The sequence below is a fragment of the Drosophila ananassae genome, chromosome 2L, assembly GCF_017639315.1.
Source record: "Drosophila ananassae strain 14024-0371.13 chromosome 2L, ASM1763931v2, whole genome shotgun sequence".
Classification (NCBI taxonomy): domain Eukaryota; kingdom Metazoa; phylum Arthropoda; class Insecta; order Diptera; family Drosophilidae; genus Drosophila; species Drosophila ananassae.
In genome coordinates this window covers 802,840-812,114 of record NC_057927.1, presented here as the reverse complement: position 1 = coordinate 812,114, position 9,275 = coordinate 802,840, and positions in this window count along the sequence as shown.

Below are 9,275 nucleotides of genomic sequence, written 5' to 3'. Positions count from 1 at the left end.
GCCTCTGATGCTGGACTCATTCTTCACATAAAAGCCCTTCTCCGAGGCCTCTGATGCTCTTTCACGTCCGATTCTTTTGATGGGCCGGCCTGTCTCTAATGACGCCTCCCACACAAATTAAGCTAATGCGATGGCACCAGCTGCTTTCCTCCTTTTTCGGGTTTTGCACTGCAACTGCAAAATGCACTTGTGCTCCTGTCATTCGGCTGCGGACCAGGATGAGGATAGGGATGCGGATGCGGATGAGATTGCCTGCCGGCGGAGCCTAAGAGAAATGGGCCGAAGCCGAAAACTAACAATCAAAGCGAGTGGGGGGTGGTTTTGACCAAGCCAAAGGAAAATGGAGGTTCCTAGCACACACATAGAGGGTACACGTAGAAAAATCTAGGCCCCCATAAGATTTATCCACTTATTAGTCGAAACTAAAGAATTTATTAATTCCAAGTCTTCATATTTTTGAACTCTAACATTTGTTTTATATTCTCTAATATGTTTCTTAAGTTTCAAATATTATTTCCAAGTGCACTGGCAGTTCTGGGCTTACTCCGGCTAGGCCGTTCATTTCGTGTCGTTTGGTTCTTGTCGTTGTCGTTTGTCCCTTCATTTTGACACGATAACGCGCACGGCTCCTATGCCTGCTCCGGCAGCTCCGTGCCGCCCCACCATCCTGCCTCGCAACCCAACCATCTTTGGCATTGCGCTGGCGCTCGACATCTCATAAAGTACATGACAGGACATTAGAAAACACAAGAGCCCCGACGAAGCCGACGCCTCCACATGTTGCAAAATGGAGAGGAAGGTGGTCGAAACAGTACGGGCGGGGAGGCGTGGCTCATGCAAATTTTGCCCCACCACCACTGCCACCACCACCGCCGGAGCCAGCACTTCTAGTAGGCACCACCACGTTGTCGTCATCATCTGCATTTCGGGCAGCAGGCGAGCGTTTCTCGTAAACATGAAATGGGTTTATATCGTTGCTAAAATTATTTGACATTTCTTGGACTTTGTGCATTTTTACGAGCACCAGTTGACATTGTTGGGGGATCCGCTTCGTTCCGATCCGTCCGTCCGCCCCCTTCTTGAGGCGGCGCCCCAATCCTTTAGAATGGATGTTGGGCGCTAGTTTTTTCTGGAGCAGCAGCCGTCAAGTAGGGGATACTCTAACAAATGAGGTAGTTAGAAGGATAGAGAGTAAAAATATATATTCTTTTAATGACTCTTAAAAATTGCCTGATACTATTTCCAACTCTATTTCCTATAACTCTTTCACAATTTCATGAGATTATTCCAAACTCTAAGGCATCCCTCCTTCGTTCAGAGCACTTTTCGCTTGTTGTTTGTTCATTTGACTTATTGTTTGGGAGCTTGGCGTTTGTTGTGACATGGACGTGGAGCCAGGGTGTTGAGCGGGGGCTGGGCAGGCAGCTGAGCTCGTGGGCGTGACATTCGCTGCAGTGGCTCTTTCTGTTGCCTTTGCTGTTTCTGGCTGTGCTGCTGCTCTAACCCTGAGTACGAGACTGAGGCTGGCAGACGTTGACAAGAAAACGCCATTTTCTGATTGAATGTCACACAAAGGCAGCCCCAGAAATGGCTGCCAAGGGGTCAGGGGTCAAGCTTGGAGGAGGGGGACTAGGGGGCCACTTGGGTTATCAACATGCACACGAAAATGGCCAAAAGGGCAGGCGGCCAACTCAGCCAATCGCAAAACGCAACTGCTGCATCAGGCGAAAGGCTACGAAAACGGGGCCAGAGCCAGGCGGGGTGGCAGGGGGCAGGAGGACATGTGGCAGGAGCTGGGGGCACCACTTCGTAGCTAAGAGCAACTGCAACAACAAACGACGTAGACGACGACGCCACTCTGGACATGCGCGCGCGCCCAATCTTGCATGCAAATGTAGCCAGCCCCTCCCCACCCACCGCCGGCACCCTTTGGAAGCCCCTTCCACACGGGCCTCTGGTGCCCCTCTGGCGGCAGCGGCGGCGGAGGTGGTGCAGAATGTTTGCGTGGCACGCAACATGCAAACATTTTTGAGTTAACTTCGACTCCTCTCCCACTCCTTTTGGAGGCCCGGGCCCAGGCCCAGGCTCCAGCGCCGCGGACGCCACCACCCATACACTACGCACTTTTGACTCTTGATAGTGTTAAATGCCACACACACACACACACATGCGGCCCAGCGTTGCAACAGCGACGGGGCAACAATGCAGCGCATGTCAAGCGGCAATGCCAAAACAAGCGAAATTTCTTTTTAGCCACGTCCGCTACTTGGCCTTTTGGATGGAAATGCACATGCAGATGTGGATATGGATGTGGAAATGGGGATTCGGTTGGGCGAGGGGCAGATGTGGAGCTGGAGGAGGTGGCCAGATACCAGGGCAGAGTTATTAGGGGGATCTTATTGTGGTGGGCGGGGGCGTCCAGCAAACGGCGTCCATGACGGGACAAATGGGAAGAGGCATGCCTCTGCCTCGCTGCATCTTCATTACGTGGTGGTAATTTATGTTTAATTTTTATTATTTACCATGCGAGCGCTCCTGTCATCCGTCGCATCAAATCTGGAGGCGCCACTCCAAAGTTCGAAGTCCCTGGATGCCTGTGGCGCCTTCCACTCTTCGGAGGAAAAAATCTCGGATAGTACTTGCAGCTATGTTGATTCTATGCCCTTATATTATGATTATTGTGATTTAATTTGATTTTTGCAATTGTTTTATTGGAACTGTTATGATTGCTATGGTAGAGGATTGTTAAATGAAATGGACCTTCATATGGCCCACATCACTCAGATCGTCGATAAAATGTCCATCTCTCTGCATCAAAATCTGGGAACCAATATTTGAAAGATCTTTTTCCCTATTTTTAATTTTTTTGTTTGCCCTTCGAAAATCCTTGGGAGGGACACTAGTATTCATGTCAATGAGCATCATATTCTACAATGGATTATTTAAATGATTCATGGATCTGGGATCTGGGAGAGAAACCATTTTGTAAAATTTCAAGGATGTCCCCTTGAAAGGGCTTTATCTTAGATGTATCATTAAAAATTTGTTAATTTCTATCGATGGTATGTCGCGGAATTAAACCAGAAGTTTCCCCTTATAGACCCTTGAGCCTACATTACCACGTACTTGTCTATTGAACTCCTAAAAACACCTCTACACTGGGAAACTATTTTTCACAATTGACAATTAAGTTTCCATCTTACTGTGGAGAATGAATAACTAATTCAGGAATCAATATCTGCGAACAACTGAAGCCACATTTTAATTAGTTCACTTTGCGAGAGGACATCAGGGACAGCTCCAGGTGGCCAGAGGATAGGCAATTAAAGGTTAATGAAGAAATGCCTTTTAATTTGTCACTCGGCTGTCGGAATTCAGCACTGGGCTGCTGAATTTGAATTCAGGCCAAGGCAGAGCTTAATTCTGGGAAAAGCAGAGCCGAGCGGAGCAGGAATAATTATTAATTTAACAAACGTCGCATGTTGCACAAAATAATTGACAAATTTTCATATTTAATTGAGGAGCGGAGCGCAGCTGCTGCATTTTCGGTCTGTCACCAGGGGCTGAAATTCATAAACAATGCGATGTGTCAATGTATCTGTGTCTGTTCAGGCCGTGTCTGTCCGGGCCCCACATGCACTTGCAGCTCTCGCACACAGCTGCACGGAATATGTCAGACAGACAGGGCCCCAACAGGACGGCGATCCAGAGGGGCTGGGGCGGCACTGACCGGCGAAAGGAGTACTCTGCTTTGTGGGTAAAAATTGCGAAATTAAGCAGAAAAAATGTTAAAACGCTGACTTGTCTGATTTGCGAGGAATTGCGATTCCGACTCTACAGTCGCGTCGAAAGCGGCGGCAAATGCAACATTATTATGCATTATGGCTATTTGGCGCGGCCGATAATGCAGCGGCAGATGCGAGTGCTGTGTGCAAATGAAATGCACACACAAATAAATAAAAATTGAAAAATTATGTACATTATATTAAAAAGGCCAAATAAACGACAAGCGGAAGCGCAGCCATTTAAGTGGAAGTTAACATCCGTCCGACAATGGCAGTGCCCACTGCCCACTGCCCCCGTCCACTGTGGCCCCTCGCTCTTTCGTTTATCCTTTGTTTAAAATAAAATAAAATTGCATATTATTTGCCGTATCGGACATTTCAGTTGTCATTTCATTGTCGTGTTTGTTGCTGTTAATGCAAAAATAAAAAGCCCCCGTACTGCCCACACCAGGAGTGGCCTTCCCACCACCCACTAGCCAGCCGCCGAACCACAGTTGCGCCACTGCCGCATCGGTGTCCTGTGTCAGATCCACACCACACGGCTGCAGCCTTTTCTAACTCTAATGCGGCTATCCAGCCATCCAGCCATCCAGATTGCAGGCCCGCTAACGACTCCCCTGCCCGACCACTAACATTTTAATAGCGCTCATGATTTCCGAAAATTGAAAATAAATTAGTTGTATATCATTTTCGGTCAGTTGTGCATCTTCCTCCGACCCACCTCCCGGCAGCTTCGCTCCGTCTCTGACTGCATAATTAAACTTTGGCGTATATCCTGTCCCTAAATTGACATTTCGAGAACTCCGCATGTCCACTCAGTTGGGCCTAAAAATAAAATAAATACAAGACTTTGTTAGAATACCCTCACGGAAGGATAGTTATGTCTAACTGATATTAAACTTAAAGATTATAACCTTGAATTGGAGCTTGTAGGGTTTGCAGATCTGCTTATCCCGAAATGGCAAAAAAATTTCATCAACGCACAAATCAGATACCCAGTTCGATACTCCTTCGCTTTTCACAAAATGGCAGGGAAACTTGTCCACTGCCTAATTAGCTGCGCATATTTAAATAATTTTCAATTCGATAAGCAGACATTTTTAACTTGAGCTGTCAGTTAGCGTTAAAACGCCATTTTGTTTGCCCGCCAATGCCCGCCGTCCGCTCCGGCCCGCCCGCTCCAGATAAATGCCCAGAAGTGCTAAATTATTGTCAATTCGGTTTTTAATTTGTGCAGTTTGTTGGAATTTTCGCAAATAAATGCAAAAGTCAATTCTTTTTGGCGATGCTGCTGGGGTAATTGACTGGTGGTGGAGTAGCAGCTGCCGTCCCCCGGCCCGGCATCGGTGGGGCTCTTCGAATTGTCAATTAAGTTTTATTTAATGCAACTTTGCAGCCCCGCTCGTTGAGGTTATGTACAGGTCCCTCGGAAGTATGCAATGCTAATTGTAATTGCGTATTCCGGTGGCCATTTTGAAAGCGAATGAGGTCGATAGGGTTTCCTCTGAAGGGGCAGGTCTCCCCCGACTCTCCTTCACATCTCAGCCATCTTCGCTAATTAAAAATTAGCGTAGGCATAAGAAATACTCCTTTGCCACCTGGCCTAAGAGCCGCTGTTCAATTTTAATTAAACTTTGGACTCTGGGCTAATTAGAAAATGTGTGCTGGCCGCAAACAGATGTCCAGGGAGGAGGAGCTCCTGAGAAGCGCGCAAGATCCCCTTCAAAAGCCCAATAAACAAATTCCCTGACATGTTTAACACTTTCCGCAGGATACACAAAAATTAAGGACCATCCTCTGGCCTTTGTCGAACAAGCCACTCCGGGGAGGGGGTGTCCGGGCGGCCTAAGAACTTTGTATAAATTTCATTTCCTCGGCGATTAGTGTCGCCTCGCAGGGTGGCTGCCTTTGTTAGAATTGTTATGAGACCATTAAGACATTTTATAATTCCTTATGGGGAGGCTGACGCTTTTCCTCTACAAAGCGAAACTCAACTAATGGCGAAATGAAGCAGGGCCCCCGCGGAGCTTCTGAAAGGATGTTTCTGGAAATTAGCATTGATTGAACAAGCCTGCGCTCCGTGTTGTTAAGATTATTTGTTTCTCTTCGAAGTGATTGCAAAAAGATGGCTCGAGGAACTCTGGAAGACATACCTATTTCTGTTTTTTGACGGGCAGAGCAGATCCTTGTGTGCACGTCGCTGCGAACACCTTCGCAACTCAATTATCGCACACCCACACACCACACACTGCTCCCAAGGACTGCGGGACTAGGAGAGGCCACCCCTTTCTCCAGCTGCTGGTGGTGAGGTTGATTTACGACACCCAGGCGGCGTCACCTGAGATTAAAAAAGTAAAAAGCTTGTCGAAAGTGGAAAGTGGAAAAAAAGGAGCAAAGCGAACGAAGTCGGGGTCGGGGTCGGGCACCCAGAAGAAAGGGCGACAGGCTGAAAGGACGCAAAGGAAACGCCGGAGAAATAAAGGCATTAAAATCACCGACAGCCAAAAGGATTGTGCCGCAATCACACACAGATACACACCCTCACCTACACGGATGCGGGTCCGTCGTCAAAAAGGGCAACATCATTGGTACCATATGTTGCGTAATTTGTGTTATTGCCACACCAACTCGTATGCATATGTGTGTGTGTTCACGTACACTCGTGTGGGGGGTGGGGGAGTGGGTGTGTGGCGCACTTTCTTTTAACCCTTAACCCTCCGCCCACACTCCTGCGGTTGTCCTTTTCGCAATCGATAGCTAGTTTTTAATTTTAATTCCAATTGCGGCATAAAATACGGCACTGCATTCCATTTTAATTGAATTCGCACATACTGCCAGGAATTTAAATACAAATGTGTATGTTCGCGCCCTGCCACTCCCCGCCCTGCGCAGACACAGACACGGTTGCATGTATAAATTACCTCATCGCCGATAATTGCGGGCCATCAATCTTGAGCACATCACACAGGAAAATTGTCAACGCGCACAAAAAGTCATCAGACACGAGCGCTTTTCCAGCTTAATGGCCGAAGGAGTTGTCTACCTGTGTGCGGTTTCCGGCAGGGAGGTGCCACATAGGTGGGCTTCATTAGGGCGCCACAAGAGCACACAAGCCACAACAGGCGCCTCTCTGGAAGGCGGCACTTGGCAGAAAAATACTTCAACTCGAGTCTTGTTTTATAACCTTTTCTACATTTTTTTATAAATTTTATTAAGTTTCAATAAGGAGAGTACAGTTGTTGCGACAAAGACAATGATATAATAAGGCTGAAAGGTTGAGGAATAGCCTTCAGATTCTTTATTGGTTTCTTGCCAGCAGAGTGGCTGACAAGCGCTCCATGTTGTGGCCCGCAGCTGTCTCGGACTGGCAATTACTCCGGCATCTGCAGGAATCTTATCACGCATCCTCCACCCCCACACAGCCCCCACTTTCTCCGCCCACTGCCTCCATGCCGCCCACACGCACATCATTAACAAGACAGAGCTCCCTCGGCCAAATTACTCATTAGAAAATGCTTCCATCCAGGGAAGATGGAGCAGCATCTGGGTGGGTGGCCACCAGCCACGACTAACAGTAAACACTGGCTACGCGGCACACAGGCCGCTCCGGCAGGCAGTTGATGGAGGCAGCGCCCAGACTGCGCCAAAAGTCAAATTTTCCAGATTGCAATAAATCAAATGGCAATTACACGAAATTAGGCATGTTTTCTCAATTTCGCACACACACAGCCCCGGCCAGGGGGTGGCTGGGAGGACGTGTGTGGGCCAGGTCCTTGGTACCCCCTCTCGCGGGCGGCATTAATTGCAGCAGCTGGGCCACAGCCCCGGTGAAGTGGCGAGAGTTTATGAAATTGGCAAAAAGGGTTCACAACGGCCAACTTGAACTTGTCTGGCGGCGACTCTCCGAAGGTCCTGCGGCGAAGGGACTCGGCGGTGTGGTGTGGGTGCGGCAGCATATGCGCCGGCTTTCTAATTACGTAAACTTCGCCATGTTGTTGCCAATGTTGCTGTGGATGTTGCTGCTGCAGCTGCAACCCTGCCGGGAAGAAGCGCCGCCGGGAAACCAAACACCGACGACAGCCAGACACCAGACAACGAACTATAACGCACAACATGCACCAGTAGATGCTCCTCTGGGAGCGGGCCAGGGCCCCTCCCCGCCCTGGATCTGGATCCCAGGCTGCATAGGAATTCCTGTTCCATGATCTGCCACAGCCCGCGGAGTGCGTGCTTCGAGCATATTTATCTTGCGGCTGCAACGTTTTGGATTTTTATTACAAATCAATTGAAGCATCATTAGCATAATTTATACAAAGCGGATCGCTTAATGAACCTGCCGGGCGCAGGGCTGCGGGGCGAGTGTCTGAGTTTAGGTTGTTGTCCCGGAAAGCTTAAATTTAAAATTTAACTTCTTAGTTATCAAGTTATTATAGTTTATAGAATAGCAGATATTAGATCTTGCTAATTAGAGTTCTCTTAACTCTTAACCTAGCCTTTTTTAGAAAAAGATATGAGTCACTCTTATAGCTTCCAGACCAATCCCCTCTTTTTCCTAGTGTAGTATCTGGTTCAGCTTTGTAACTATGGTTCTGGGAGCCCTGATCCGCTCCTAATCACGATCATCAGTCAAACAGAAAATCCGCAGGCCGCTCCAACGGCGCCCTGACACTTTGACTTAAACCTTTTCTTGCGGCTGTCGCGGCTGCCTGTCCGTCTTCCTGGAGTCCCCGGCTCCGAAATAGTCGCCTGGGATCGGTATCTCGACCGGCGATCGGTCACGTAGCTGGAGTGGATCTAGAGGAGGAGGTGCAGCAGGAGGAGGGCTGTAGCTGGAGCTGAAGGAGATCCGTGGCCAAATGTAGCGCCAATTGCTACGCATTTGCGAGCAAAAGGCGCCTATAACAAATGCCAATCGTGTCGTGGCGACGCCAGCGATATTTAATTGTTTCTGCGGCGACAACGACTTATCGGGGAATTCCGATCGGAATTTTTAATTTCTGCCCGGCCTGTGCAGTTTGTTGGTTTTTTTCTCCGCGACTTCGAGCTGAAAAAATGCATAAGGCGGTGATTTTTCTTCCCCTGGTGCTGGTGCTTCGGCTACTACCGCTTCTGCTGCTGCTGATACTTCTGCTTTATGCAAATACGAGGCAGTCGCGGACGGAGAGACAGGCCAGCTTCTGAAAAGTTGGCCAACTGTAATTACCGGGCCCTGGCCCCGGCTACCGCCGCCCGCCCCGCCAGCTGACAACTTTTTCACACCTGTTCAAACAAGTTAATTAACAGCTCGCAAAACTACTTATTAAAAATTAAAAAAAGCAGCAAAGAGAAAAGCAGAGGCACAAGAACGGAAAACTGAAATAACAGACGAACGGCGAGCGCAGCCTATGGGAAAGTTTCTAATTAAATGATTGTCATCTCTTCTGCGCCAAGTGGACAAATGGATAGTGACCACCAGGAGGAGCTTGCAGCTCGGAGCTCGGAGCTCGGAGC